Consider the following 15,763-nt stretch of genomic DNA (forward strand, 5'->3'; position numbering starts at 1 on the left):
TTCTAAAGCATATATTGTTAATCCTTAAACAGGCACACTGTAGGCCGGCCCTCGACCGCCTTGGCCCGCATCCAAGTCCCTGTTTTGACCCGCATTTCCCCCACTTTTTAAAAATTTAAAATAGCCATCGCAATCATAACTTGCTCGTGGTTTTGATTTTCCTTCAGGAGCCGCTTTCCGCATCTGCATATAAAACAGACAACATAAGCAGACACAAATTAAAACAAAATTAGCAATGGCAGAGCTTCCCAGAGTTTTAATCCATTTGATAGAACTGAACTCCAAGAGCCCATCTGTGGCTCCAGCAAACATTTCCACTCCAGGCAACACATTTAAGTGAGCCTGCGATGCTGCAAAAATCTGTTCTTTTAAGTTAGTTATATCCAGGGTTAGATTATCTTCTCTTCCTTGTAAGTGGCGTCGGACCTTTTCCCACTGATGTTTAGTAACATTATAAAAATAAGGAGTAATACAAAAATCAGATGTATTCCAATCACATTGCATTTGCATACGATGCTCTAAATTCATAACACGATCTTCTACCCAGGTGACCGTTTGCCTCAAATCATTAATTTGATTGGCCAATCCCTGATCAATTTTTTCCTGAGAATTCCATAATCTAGTGGATTTTTTCTGTCAAGCGTTAACATAATGAGCAGTTTGAATGGAAGAATGCAAGGCAACACCTGCCGCAGCTGTGGTGGCGGTGACAGCAATCAAGCCCATAATCACAGCAATTAAAGTAAAAATAAATCTTATTGTACGATTAAGAATCCCTTTTAAAACTCCAGTTATTACATGAATAGAGGGAGAAGCCTCCCAAGGCCTGTTAAGAGTAACTGGAATCCAAACGCCCCCTTGGGCTTGGACCAGCAAAATGCTATTCCTCATATCAAAAGAAGAGTCAATACAAGTAAACAGACGGCAATTGTCACAAGTAATGTTTTGAGAGTCAGGTAAAATATGAGTTTTCCAACAACATGTAAGGAGGTTTAAGACAACTTTGAAGAGAAATAGACTGATTAGACTGAAGAAGCATGGTAAACAGTGACTTATTACCTCTTGTTCCCCATGATGCTTCCCCTTTCTACACTCTCATTCGTCATAAGCAACTTTCACAAATCTGGATGTTCTGGACCCATGACTGGACTAATTATCTTTGCCCGGGGAGGAGCAGTACCTTTACCTTCCCATTTAAATGGATATACTGATTCCAATCTTCTAACTAAAGTGGGGGGATTATTGGGAGTTTCTCTATGATCTATAATGAAGGAATCCTCAGCACGCCCAGCATTTTGTCCGGTGCAATTTCTAGCAAAGGATCCTTTGGGGGCCCAATCTATAATTGTTCCATAAGAATCATTTTGCAAAGCTACTGCACCATCTGCTACACAACCCTCCCAAGTAAGAATCTCTAGTTTTTCTGACCATTTTGGATTTCTTTTAGGACAAGCCAATCCGTTAGGTTTGTAATTTTTGACTTTTAAATTTGACCGAAAATAACCACCCCCATAAGGTTTTGCAGTCATGATAGGTCGGAAAGATATTCCACTCACTACGTGATAACTAGGTTGGAAATGATTATAAGGAGGTACGTAAATCATCCACCTTTGTATTTGTGATGGTAAACATCCAGGAGCAATTCCTAAACAAATTGGAGCGTATTCATACCTCACTGTTAACATTCATCAACATGCCCTCCTCCTCAGGCTGTACAGGACAGCGATCATCAGCCGGCCCAGGCATCCAAATACTATCATTTGTATAAACTTCAATAGGGGAATGTATCCAAGTAACTGGCCTAATTAAAGGAGGAAGTGGAACATAAGCCAGTATGTAAAATTTTGTTCAGCCCAGACAGCAGGGAGACTTACCGCCACGGTAATTACCATTAAAGCAGCCAAGATCATATTACCCGGGGTAATTGCCAGTTGTTTCTCCTTTAGGCTGTCCTCTGCCATTTGAGTCAGCTTCTTTATCTGTCCTCATGTCGGTGGTGTAGCCTGGCCAGTCTTCTCCATCTTCTGTTGTTTCTCTGAGACACTCAGCTTGGCCATCCTTCTCAGCTCCGGAAAGGACAGGTCGGAGGGACCAGTCTTCCTCCTCTTTCGATTCTTCCCTTTCTTCTGTCCGGTCAGTGTAGCGTTCACTGTTGAATTTCAAATGTCTCTTGGGTATCTAAGTGGGTGTTTGATTGTGTCCTGGTGAAACACAAGTAAAACCCCTCCCCCAGGTGATAATTTATCCTAATTCCCAAGTTTTAGTTCTGATATCCTTCCACTAGATCGTTTTTCCTTCATGTAAATTAACTTTCTGTCCAGAAGAGTGTTGTTCAGCTGTTGTGGAGACCTGATCTCTGGAAATGTTCAAAAAATTTAGAGTCAAAAGGGCTAATTGTAACTGCCTATGGAGTGTGGTATACTCCTTACTACTTCCCCCTTCCTTTTGTTTTTCTAATTGTGTCTTAAGAGTCCGAATAGCCCTTTCTACTATGGCCTGACCTTGGCAGTTATAGGGTATTCCTGTAGTGTGTACAATTTTCCATTGCTGAACAAAACTTTCAAAAGTTTTACTGCAATATCCTTGTCCATTGTCTGTTTTCATTTTCTGTGGCACACTCATGACTGCAAAACAAGATAATAAATGTCATTTTACATGAGCTGTACTTTCTCCAGTTTGGCATGTAGCCCAGATAAACGGAGAAAAAGTATCAACAGTAACATGCACAAGAGAAAGTTTTCGGAATGATGGGACATGAGTCACATCCATTTGCCAAAGAGCATTTGGTTTAAGTCCCCAAGGATTAACTCCAGGTTCTTGAGTAGGCAGCTGTAGCACCTGGCATAGTGGACAATGTTGCACTATGTTTTTAGCTTGTTTCCAGGTCAATAATGTTTATTTTTTAATCCAGCAGCATTTACCTGAGTTAAGGAATGGAATTCTTGAGCCTCTGTTAAAACAGGTGTCACTAATAAATCTGCTTGATTATTTAATTGGATTAAAGATCCTGGTAAATTTGTGTGAGCTCGAATATGTGTAATACAAAAAGGAAAATTTCGAACTCTAACTGCTTGTTGAAATGAACTAAACAAAACATTTAGCTGATCACCAGAAATATATTTTATTAAAGCTGTTTTTACCATTTTTGTCGCCTGAACTACATAGGCACAGTCAGAGACAATATTAACAGGTTGATCAAAATCTTCCAATACAGATATAACTGCTGGTAGCTCAGCTCTTTGTGCAAAATGAAACTGGGTTTAAATAACCTTTTCTTCTGGTCCTGTATAAGCTGCTTTTCCATTCTGAGAGCCATCAGTAAAGACAGTTGCAGCTCACTCCAAGGAGACAGAGCTAGTTATTTTAGGTAAAATCCAGGAAGTCAATTTTAGGACCTGAAAAATTTTTGTTTTAGGGTAATGATTATCTATGTGGCCAACAAAATCAGCTAAATTTGACTGCCATTCTGATGAATTTATAAAGGCTCGTCAGGCTCGTCGAACCTGTGCTTTGTTTAAAAAAGGAACTACAATTTTATCTGGACACGTGCCAGTGAGTCTATTCCTTAAAATGGGCCTTGGCCTATAAGAATAGCTGTTTACAGGTGCTGGAGAGGATGTGGAGAAATAGGAACACATTTTACACTGTTGGTGGATTGTAAACCTATTCAACATGAATGGCAAAACAGTATGCGATTCCTCAAGGATCTAGAACTAGCATTGTACCATATGACCCAGCCCATCCACTACTGGTATTATCACCCCCAAAGGATTCATAAGCATGCTGCTATAAACGACACCATGTGCACACATGGTGTATTGGCAGCACTGATTCCACAATAGCAAAGCGGCGCTCCTGAATCGACACACCCAAAACATGTCCATCCTGTGGACAGACTCGGATTAAGAAAATGTGGCACATATACACCATGGATGATTATGCAGGCCATAAAAAAGGATGCAGTCTTGGCATCCTTTGTAGGGACATGGATGCAGCTGGAAACCATCCATTCTTAGCAACACTATCACAAGAAGACGAAAACCAAACACCCGATGGTCTCACTCATCAGGCGAACTGAACGATGAGCATCCACCTTGGCACTCGGGAAGGGGAAATCACAACACCGGGGGGCCTATCATCCGGGGAGGGGGGGGAGGGGGCGAGGGATTGCCATTGGGAGTTATACCTGATATAAATGACCGAATTGATGGTGCTGCGACGAGTTGATGGGGCCAGCACCACCAACATGGCACAAGTATACAGTCAATGTAACAAACCTGCACGTTATGCAACACGTACCCTAGAACTTAAAGTATAATAAAAAAAAAAAGAAAAAAGGAAATAAAATATTTCTAATGCTAAAAAAAAAAAAAAAAAAAAAAGCTGTTTGATCTAAGTAAATTGAAAAAGTCCTAGTCATACTGTGGGGTAAAAACGACCCTTCAACCAAGTCAGCATCTTGAATAATCACTCCTGGAGAGTAGGAGAGTAGGAACACCAAGAGCTGTAATGGAACACTGGGATCTATTCTACTGACTTGAGCACTTTGAATTGTTTCCTGAATTATTCTTAACTCTTCAGTTGTCGCAGGACCTCAGAGTTCTTTTGCTATGTAAATTTGGATCCCCTCTCAGCAAAGCAAACAAGTTAGACATCACATAAGTGGGGATTCCTAAGGTTAGCCTTATCCAGTTAATGTCTTCTCATAATTTTTGAAAATCATTTAAAGTTTTTAAGGACTCCTTACGAATTTCTACCTTTTTTTTTTTTTTTTTTGAGATGGAGTTTCGCTCTGTCGCCCAGGCTGGAGTGCAGTGGCCGGATCTCAGCTCACTGCAAGCTCCGCCTCCCGGGTTTATGCCATTCTCCTGCCTCAGCCTCCCGAGTAGCTGGGACTACAGGCGCCCGCCACCTCGCCCGGCTAGTTTTTTGTATTTTTTAGTAGAGACGGGGTTTCACCAGGTTAGCCAGGATGGTCTTGATCTCCTGACCTCGTGATCCGCCCATCTCGGCCTCCCAAAGTGCTGGGATTACAGGCTTGAGCCACCGCGCCCGGCTGAATTTCTACCTTTTGAGGCATAAATGTTCTCTCCTCCACCTTCATTCCTAGGTAATGATAGGGTGTGGTAGTTTGGATTTTATGTGGCACTATAGCAAGACCTGTAAGCCCCACCATTTCTTGTAACATAGAAAAACATTTGATAAGTCTGTCCCTGTTTGTAGCAGCACATAAAATGTCATCAACATAATGAATAATGTAACAATGAGGAAACTGATCCCGGACAGGCTGAATGATCTTCTCAACGAAAGTTTGACAAATTGTAGGACTCTTTAACATTACTTGGGGTAAAACTTTCCACTGATACCCAGTAGCTGGTTCCTTATTATTTATAGCAGGTATTGTAAATGCAAATTTTTCAAAGTCCTGGGGATCCAAAGGAATAGTGAAAAGACCATGTTTCAAATCAATTATTACCATCGGCCATTCTCTTGGAATCATGGCCGGGGATGGCAACCCTGCTTGGAGAGCCCCCATCGGGTGAATGACTGCATTAACTGCTGGTCAACATGCACCATCTATCGGATTTTTTCCGAATTACAAAAACTGGGGAATTCCACGGTGAGAAAGAAGGTTCAATATGTCTTTGTCTAATTGCTCTTTTTGCTAGTGAATGTAATGCCTCCAGTTTTGCTGAGGAAGCAGCCACAGATCAACCAACCCAGGTTTTTGAGTTTTCCATTTCAATGGGCTTTGGAGGCTCAACAGTGGCCACACCTAAAAAGGATACCCAACTCCTTTTCGGTCAAATTTAACTGAAGCTTCAATTGGCTGAGTTATTTCCTCACTCTTTCCTAATCTTTTTCCAGGAGTATACCCCATCTTAGTCATCATGCTTTGACTCTCTGAACTGTAAATTATAGAGGGAATGGTGATTTCTGTACCCCACTGTTGTAACAAATCTTTTCCTCACAAATTAATGGGAATGGCAGTAATCATAGGTTGAATGGCGCCCTCCTGTCCATCTGGTCCTAAACAGTGTAAAATTGTAACACTCTGATAAACCTCAGATGCCGTGCCTATTCCAATTAAAGCCATAGAAGCTCTCTGTTTGGGCCATGTTTTTGGCCACTGATCCAGGGCTATAATAGAAATATCAGCGCCTGTAACGACAAGTCCTTCAAAATGTTTTCCCTGAATCGTTACTGTGCACAAAGGTCTATTTTCAGAAACTTGATTTACCCAATAAGTTGCTTTTCCTTTGCTATCAGTGCTGCCGAAACCACTTTCTCTTTTTACTGTACTTTCTCCTACTTAGGTAATAACAACAATTAGAAAATAAGGTAATAACAAGTAAGCAATTCTATTTCCCGGGTTTGCACTCCAAAGAATACTAGAACTAATAACCAACTGAATTTCTCCCACAAAATCTGAATCTATCACTCCAGTATGAATTTGAATTCCTTTTAAATTTAGACTAGATCTCCCTAAAACAAGTCCAACTGTTACCTCAGGTAAAGGTCCAAATACTCCAGTGAGCACCTTTTGAGGTGGTTCCCCTGGAAGTAGAGACACAGCTCTGGTTCAACATAAATCTAAACCGGCGTTCCCTGTTGTAGCTGACATCAATTGTGTTACTGTGGTGGTTAGGCTAAAGGTATTTGTGTCCCTGGAGGGATTAAAGGCACTGGTGCCGACTGAGGGACAAACTGCTGGAGAGGGAATGCCCCCATTTGGAGCGGGGCCTGAGGCGGGCCCCTCTTCCCATTTCCCGATTGGGGCTGCAACGGTTGGCCATTTTTATCAAATTTGGAGTGACACTGTTTAGCCCAATGTTTACCCTTCTGGCACCTGGGACATAAGCCAGGTGGCTCCTTTGTTTGATTAGATCTAGATTGTTTGATTTGCTCTTACATTCCTTTTTTGTATGTCCAAACTGACCACAGTTATAACATTGCCTGAAAAGTTTTTCATTGGGCCTCCCACCTTTAATCCTGCCATGGCTTGAGCCATTATCATAGACTTATGCATGATTCCACTAATTCCATCACATGCCCTGATATACTCATTGGTACATCAGTTTCCACCGGAAACTTTCCTTTCACAAGGCAAATAGCTGATGGCCATTCAGGGTTGGGATTTTCATAAGCCAGTAATTCTACAATCACCTTCCTGGCACTTTCATCTGTAACAGCCTTCTGAGCTGCATCTTGAAGACGAGCAATAAAATCGGGATATGGTTCTTTTGAGCCTTGTCTGATAGAATTAAAAGAGGAATTAAGTAGTTCCCGGGTCCTGAATTTTTTTGCATGCCCTCAAGCAACAACTGTGAATTTGTTCACAGGCATCATCCTGAAGCAGTAGTTGCTGTTGTACAGTTTCCCATTGGCCCCCAACTCCCAACAGTTGTTCAAGTGAAATGGCAACAACAGGATTAGCAGCACGGTTTTTTCGATCTTGATTTTGAGCCTCATCGGTTCACCAAGTTCTAAATTGAAGAAATTGGGAGGGCGAAAGAGTGGCTTTTGCTACAATCTCCCAATTGTCCGGGGCCAATTGCTTCTCCTAAGTCACTGAGTGTAATAGTCATCAGACAAAAGGCGAATTGGGACCATACTGACCAACAGCTGCTTTGAGATCTGTAAGCAGTTTGAAAGAATATGGTTCCCATACCGCCTGATGGGCACCACCCTGCTGCTGTGGGGGTTGCAAAACTACTGTCAACTGCCGGGCATTGGAATCTCCAGCTGCCCTAGCCTGCCGATAACCATTTGTAATGGTGATTCATTGACATTAGGTGGCAGCGCAGCCTTTTGCTGTTCTGGTGCTGCAAAACGTGTTCTTGATTCCTGAGCCCCTAATTTATCCATTTGTGAAACAGGGTAAATTTGAGATTCAAACCTCAAGGTTCCAGGTTACATTGCCTTATTGGAGGCGGCTATTCCAGACGATCTCAATGAGGAGCTGACGATTCCTCAAGGCCCTTCTTTGTTTTAAACATATTGGCATAAATAGCTTCTCTATTTTAGGAGCAGCTGGAGGTCCCACATGCTCCTCAAAAGAAATTAAGTCATCTCTAGGTTTGCCTGTGCTTTCCACAAAATCTTCTTCATTATCCTCTCCTCCTTCGTTTTCCTTTGTATTTATATTGGCAGCAGCACCGCCTTCCTCCGCTGGAATTCTTTCTGCTGGAGGATAAACCTCGTTTTCCGTTTGAAACGGTTCCAAGGCTGCTTTAACGATAGCACAGTCTGACCAGACCGTTAGAGGAATAAGTTTTCCTTCCTTATGAACTTGTTTTAAGGCAATTCCAACCTGTTGCCAATCTTTTAAATCCACGGGACCTTGTTCAGGAAACCAAGATACTGCTCTACTGTTTGAAACAGAGTAATCAAGTTTTCTATGGTAGCCTTTATTTTCCCCGTCTTTTAGAGGAGTTTGACAAAGTGTAAGTAAGCAGAGTGCTTACTTTCCGATTGTCACATGGTGTCCCTGGAATACTCTGAGTGCACAGGCTTACTGCAAGGCCGACCACACGTTCTCGGGAGTCCCTCCACAGACTGGTCTCCGCAATGACTACGCTCAAGCGTAACTTCACCTGGGTACAAGAAGCCCACGTTGGGCACCAAAGATGTAGGAGAACCAGCCCACTACACCACATGCGGGTTCTCCCCTTCCCGATGGAGACGACGGAATGAGAAGAAAGATAAAGACACAAAGTTCAAGGGTTAACAAAAGTGGGTCTAGGGGTCCATCGCAACCCGGAAACTGCGAAGGACCTGAGCTCTGGATTCCACTGATATTTATTGAGTACAATTCCTTTGATCCTATCAGCTGAGGTGGGCAGATGGTGGGCTGATCATAAGGTGACCATGGGGAGAGGTGGCAGAGGGGGTAGCATGCGTCATCAGCAAGTTAATATTATTTACTATTCCACTATGTAAGCTAATACTCTATGTTTAACTTACAGATAATCATCAGAGTCCAACTAAGTGGTTAACAGAACAGAACAGGACGTGAAAGCAGACAGCCCGTCAGACACAGGCCTGTGCATCAAAGGGGCGGTCCACTCCCAAGCACCATCAGCAGAGCAGCAGAGCTCTCCGCCTCTGGGAAGGAGCGGGAGATATAGAAGACTTCCTCCTTATCTCTACCGCTGAGGACTTCTCCTCTTTTACAAGCAGCCTCCTGCAGTTCCCTTCTGGGGAACGGATCCGGGGTCGCTTCCCTTCCCACGAGACCTTTGTTCAGGGACTCAAGCGGGAGGCTGAGCAATAAGCAAGCTTTCTCGCTTAGAGGCTCCACACACTTCCCGCGATTGGTTGTTCCACTCTGTGGTCAGTCAAGCAAGCTCACCGCCTGATTCTTATATTGTTGGACTAAGCACAAGCTAGTCTTATGGTTCATGACTATATTAATAAAGCACTATTCTAAAGCATATATTGTTAATCCTTAAACAGGCACACTGTAGGCCAGTCCTTGACCACCTGGGCCCACATCCAGGCCCCTGTTTTAACCCACAAACCTCTCCTCAATACCAGTGTGTTTCACCCACTGTCAGGGTTTTACTTGTTTCCTTATCTAGACTGGGGAGAGTCTTGGATAGACCGGCCTGCCATCCAACTTCCTTGGTTTTTAGCCCTGGGGATAATTTAGTTCTTCTGGTAAAGAGAGGGCATTCTCTCTCACCTGGTTAATCTGAATTCACACGTTTTGCTAGTTCTTCCCTGACTTTGGGATCTTTCTCATGGAAGGAGAATCACAATGTGGAAGCCTTTTATGGTAAAATAAAATTATAAGGCCGAGGTGGGTGGATCACAAGGTCAGGAGATCGAGACTATCCTGGCTAACACGGTGAGACTCTGTCTCTGCTAAAAAATACAAAAAATTAGCCAGGTGTCATGGCACGTGCCTGTAATCTCAGCTACTTGGGAGGCTAAGGCAGGAGAATCACTTGAACCCGGAAGGTGGAGGTTGTAGTGAGCTGAGATTGTGCCACTGGACTGCAGCCTGGGCAACAGAGCGAGACTGTATCTCAAAAAAAAAAAAAAAAAATTATAATATATACAGCTGTAGCTTTCCTACATAATGCCATGAATTTAATGTGGATCATTGCAACCCCAATCATGCCGCATACTCCTCTGCTAGTCTGTATGGATGCATATTGCAAATCTAGTTGTCACCTGCAGCTCTCCTTATTTCTGTGAATAAAAACTTATTTGACCCAGAAACCATCTTTTATAAAGTCACTCCAGATTATACCCTATAACCACGACAATTGTGAGTCCTTATTTCATATCATTTAGTTTTGACTAACAGCGTTTTAAAAGTAAAAGGTGAGGTTTAATGTTCATGCCTTTCTAACATTTTTCCTATGAATTGGGAAACAAAATCTGTATCAGCCCATATTTCCATATTTTTGGAACTCCCTCACCTAATTATCCAATTTTTCTACTTAATTACCAACATATATCTAGTTATCTAGTTCTGGTTTAACGGTTTTGGTATAGGGTTGGTTGGAAACAGGGAAAAAGATATAGATTATTTTCCTTGTAGTTTTTAAGAATTGTTACTCATATCTCTTGTTTAAACCTCTCCAACTTGGTGTGTCTTGGGAAGGAAGCAGTTTACTCAAGATTTTACTACCTGATTGCAGCTTTGACCACATTTTCAGTGAATAGAGAAGATGGTATAAAAACATACATACAAGAAAAAGACAGGAAGAATCATGTAGTAATCACAACTCTGTAGAAGTAAAGCCATGTGAAAACTGATGAAATGCAACTATAGATGAAACTGTCAGAATCGCAAGGGTTATATTTATTAAATGAGTGATTTTTGAAAGAAAAGAACATAAGTTGGTTATGAAGGAAGGGGCAGTTTAGACTGTTATAAACGTTAATATTGTATGTCGACAGCAGTAATTATGTATTTTTAAATCTAATAATAAAGAATCCAAACTAGGCAGTAATGAGAGATGTTCTGGTAATTAGATATAGGGGAAACAGAGCAAGGCAAAAAGAGCCTTGAAACATAACTGATGCATGTGGATTTGATAGAATTAGTTGATATAATTATATAATGGCTGGTTGATTAGATTATATACATCATCTTTTAAGTTTTTGAGCAAAAGAGTTACGGAAGAAAAATCTCCCTCCCCAAACTCCAGAGGATGCTTGGCAATCAATGCCAGGAGGCATTTTTGGTTTTTACAATGGGCAGGGGTTTGCTCTAGGTATACAGTGTGTAGAGGCCAGGGATGTTGCTAAACCTCCTGGAATGCACAGGACCGACCCCATAACAAGAATCACCCAGCCCAAACTGTCACCAGTACCAAGGTTAAGAAACTCTGGGCTAAATTAAAAGATAGAGAAATTAACAGAGCTAAAATTTAACCAAAAGGTGTAAGAACTAGGTCAGAGGCCTCCAATGACTCCTTTGTTTGGCATGACCAATCTCTTCTTCCATTAAGTTACCCAGAAAGCCAAGTCATATTTTTAAGGAATATTCAAAAATTAATTTTACGTATTGCTTTTAATAAATTTAGGGTTTATACCCATTAAAATGGATGAATCGGTGAAACACAATGATGAATGAAAAAAGCAAGTCAAGCAAAAATATATTCAGTATGATATCATCTATATAAAGCTTGAAAACAAGCAAAATCAAACACATTATTTAGGGATATCCATAGTCATATGAATAAAATGAAGGAATTACATTGAATTCCGGATAGTATTTATGCCTACAAAGAAAAACAAACAGTTTGAAGAAAATGTGGCAGGGAGTACTCCTTAAACATTTTGATTAAGTTCTTTTTTTTTTTTTGACATGGAGTCTTGCTCTGTCACCAGGCTGGAGGGCAGTGGCACAATCTCCGTTCACTGCAACCTCTGCCTCCCGGGCTCAAGTGATATTGCCCTGGCTCAGCCTCCCTGGGATTACAGGCTCGCACCCCCATGTCAGGCTAATTTTTGTAGTTGTAGTAGAGGCGGGGTTTCACCATGTTGCCTTTTCTCAAACTCCTGACCTCAAATGATCCAACTGTCTCGGGCTCCCAAAGTGCTGGGATTACAGGCATGAACCACCTTGCCCGGACACATTTTGATTAAATTCTATTCAAGGTTAGGTTGTGGGTTCTTGAGTATTTTGCTCATTATTATACTTTATGTATGTATGTATGTATGTATGTATGTATGTATGTAGAAACAGTCTCCTTAAGTTCCTCAGGCTGGTCTGGAGCGACTGGCCTCAAGTTATCTTCCAGCTTCAGCTTCCCAAGTAGCTGAGATTTCAGGCGTATAACGCGCCCGGTTGTCAATATTGTACTATAGAGTTTACATGTATATCACATATTCTTTTGGGTGTATCAAAAAATCACATAATAAAAACAAATAACATCCAGTTATAAAGTAGCGTATTGTCCCTGAAGATTTTTCCTTTAAGTTCTATCACCATCTGCAGGTTAAAATTAGGTATTGCAGAAAACTTGTTTTTCAAAGGATAAAAAGTACAAAAGGTTCGGTTTCTGTCACACACATGCTTACAATCCATTTGCGGATAAGGAGCCTACAGATTAAAGAGATAAACAGTATAGTGCCAAGTTTTTTTTTTTTTTTTTTTTTTTTTGAGACAGACTCTCGCTCAGGCTGGAGTGCAATGGCATGATCCGGGTTCACTGCTACCTTTGCCTCCTGGGTTCAAGCAATTCTCCTGCCTCAGCCTCCTGAGTAGCTGGGATTACAGTCACATGCCACCATGCCTGGCTAATTTTTGTATTTTTAGTAGAGGCGGGGTTTCACTATGTTGGTCAGGCTGGTCTCAAGCTCCTGACCTCAAGATCTGCCCACCTCAGCCTCCCAAAGTGCTGGGATTACAGGCATGAGCCACTGTGCCCGGCTGTGTTATCTTGTAAGTACCACCTGGTTAGTGTCCTACCACATATCAAGAAACAGAAATAGTATTTTCACATCTTAACAACTGATTTAGTTTACGTTAATAAAAATTTAAATCCCTTACTTTATTCATCCTGCTACTACCTTAGGCCAAGCCTTCATTACTTCATGACAGGTTGGCACCTGTTCTCCTTGTCTTCTCTTCTTAGTCTTTACAAAACATTGTCACTAGATTGAAGTCTTCAAATAACCATTTCATTACAGCATTGCCCTCTTTCAAAGTCTCAAATGGTTTCACACTACTTGAAGAACAAAGCCCAGACTCTTTAGATAAGTAATTGACTTTCTATAGTTTGGCCCCAACCTGCTAATAAACCTTGCCTTCTCCCACCTCCCCATCACTTACCATATGTAAATCCTCTACTTCAGCCAGTCTGCTTGTTGTCCATTGCTTATTCTGGATGTGTGGTCTGTATTCTTAGCATATCCCACTTCCTTGAACATCATTCTGCGATTTGGAACTTCCACCCCCTGCATATTTAATACATGTGTTAGGTTGTTCTCTTGAATGTGGAAAACTGAAATGCAGTTTCAGTGTTTATCTCTTAGAGGCCATTATTCTGTTTCCTATCTACATTTCCGTGGACTGCTGCCCCTGATTTCATCTTACCTATAAATCCTAGAGCTATCATTATCTCTGAGACAGAACAACCCTATTTTAAAAATCTAAATTACTAAAGCAGTCAGCGTCTACATCATATGTTTGGCATAGTGACACTCTATTAATACTAAATCGACTCATTTTGATAAAGTTTGTTTCTAAAAATAGATGTTAAATTTCTGAAAGCCAGGGATAATTTAATCGTTTTCTGGTTTTTTTCTTTCCTTCTTCTCCTACAAAGATCAGGAATGCTCATATTTGAGTTTGAGAACCTTTTTCAATGTAAATATTTCTCAAATTTCTCCTGCCTCCTAACAAACAATAGTATTGACATTCTGGGGCTTCATACACTCAGAAAACATAATGACTAGTAGATATTATAGTTTCATGCTTTCAAATTTATTGGAATTCTTTTAATGATAACAGCTTCTACATTTCAACGTAAATATTTCTCAGATTCCTCCTACCTCCTAGCAAACAATAGTATTGACATTCTGGGCCTTCACAAATTCAGAAAACCTAATGACTACTAGGTAATATAATTTCATGTTTTTGAATTAGAATTGCTTTAATGATAACAGCTTCTACATACGTTTAATAATAATACCTATGTATAAAACAAAATAACGATGAGGGCTAATATTTTGGGCCTCAACATACACTAGTGTTTTCATATGCATTTTATTTAATTAAAAAAATCTTTAAGGAATCAGGCAGACCTCCTTTTAAGTCTGGGCTCTACCACTTGTAGCTGCTAAAAGTGTGATTTATATAAACTTTCATCGCTAAAACGGGTCAGATGCAGAACCAGCCTCTTCAGGGTAGCTGTCAGGATTCAGAAAATCACAACTGAAGTGCTTTACATTGTGCCCGGCGTAAAATAAACTCTAAGAACTTTTTTAAAAAAATCCCTTCAGGGTAGGCAGCATTATTCCTTCTGCCTCATTTCATAGATGGGGCAATTAAGGCTCAGAAAGGCATGTCGCTTGTCCAGGATCCTGGAGTGGTGGAATTAGGATACGGCATTCCGGACTACAATAAACACCTGAGCGTTTAGCTGCTCTGTGTTCTCAGCTGCCACAGCACTTTTTTTTACAACACAACATTTATTTACATCACACTCCACTTTCCCATCCTTAACTAAAATGAGCTCTTCAACGGCAGGGACTATATTTTTGCGACCTCAGTACTTAACGATACGCACACAGAATATGAGGAAAAAGTGTCTGACAAACGAGTATCAGTGCAAACGATCAATGCACTCACGACTGAACCTACGGTAGCAAATTGCAGTGGGTTAGAAGAGTTTTATCTGAATTGTGTACCGAGATGCAGATCTCCTGTTTTAGGAACAATTTGTTTTTATTGTTGAAACCCAGAAAGCAATTCTTCCTTTTACCTTTATTTTGCTTAAAAAGTTATCCTATAATTACAAACTGCGTAAAACTAGAGGAATGCCCTTGCGCTCAACTAAAACTGAAACGTGTTTTAACTTTCCAGTCAGGCACACTGAAGGCCTTGTCACTTTACTGATTTTTGTCTGTTTTTTAAAGACAGGATCTGCCGATTTACTAATCTTAATAGAGCTGTAACAGGAGAGTATAAATAAAAAGATAATTCAGAGAAAATTTACTGAAATTAAGTTTGGATTAAAATCATCTGGCTCTTTTAAGGAAAAAGGACATTAACCAAAACTGGCATTAAGTATCAACAATATGTATGATTCTCCCACTCAGTAGTACATATGACGTTTGGCAAATTGTTTAACTTCCGTGGATCAATGCCCTCATATGTAAAATCAGGAGGCTGCACTACATCGTAAGAGTTCTTCTGTTTCCACCTCTTTGGGACGGGGTTGTTGGTGAGGAAGGAGCAGAAGAGCGATCCCGGTCTTCGCTCCTTCTTTCCGCACGGCCGGAGCTGACACCCCCACGAAAAAACGCCACGGCGCCTCGGCTCTTTCTCCACGGGTTGAGGGACCAATCCACTTCCGCATAGGCCTAGGGCCCCACGTTACGCGATCAGCGCCGGAAGCGCACAGCATGCTGGGATCTGTAGTCCTGCACCTGTAGTTGGCAGGCGTTTAGAACACGGTGGGGTGGGGTGTCTAGGTGGCATTCTGGGATACGTAGTTCCTCGGCGTGGGGGGCGGATTCGTTCGTTTAATCTGTTTTCGACTTAAAGAGCCAGAAGCTACACCACAGACTC

At 41.3% G+C, this 15,763-nt stretch overlaps 1 long non-coding RNA gene across 1 annotated transcript; it reads right to left on the bottom strand.

Annotated features, from left to right (window-relative positions):
• Positions 1 to 96: 96 nt before the first annotated feature.
• LOC108526471 (uncharacterized) lies at positions 97 to 15,485 on the bottom strand. The gene is made up of 4 exons (XR_001884533.1): positions 15,396 to 15,485; positions 13,301 to 13,425; positions 1,890 to 2,624; positions 97 to 183 (listed from the first exon to the last, which is right to left on the bottom strand). It is a non-coding gene; the product is annotated as an uncharacterized LOC108526471 (long non-coding RNA).
• Between the last annotated feature and the right edge of the window lie 278 nt (positions 15,486 to 15,763).

The sequence above is a fragment of the Rhinopithecus bieti genome, unplaced genomic scaffold (assembly GCF_001698545.2).
Source record: "Rhinopithecus bieti isolate Rb0 unplaced genomic scaffold, ASM169854v2 scaffold_2888, whole genome shotgun sequence".
Taxonomy (NCBI): domain Eukaryota; kingdom Metazoa; phylum Chordata; class Mammalia; order Primates; family Cercopithecidae; genus Rhinopithecus; species Rhinopithecus bieti.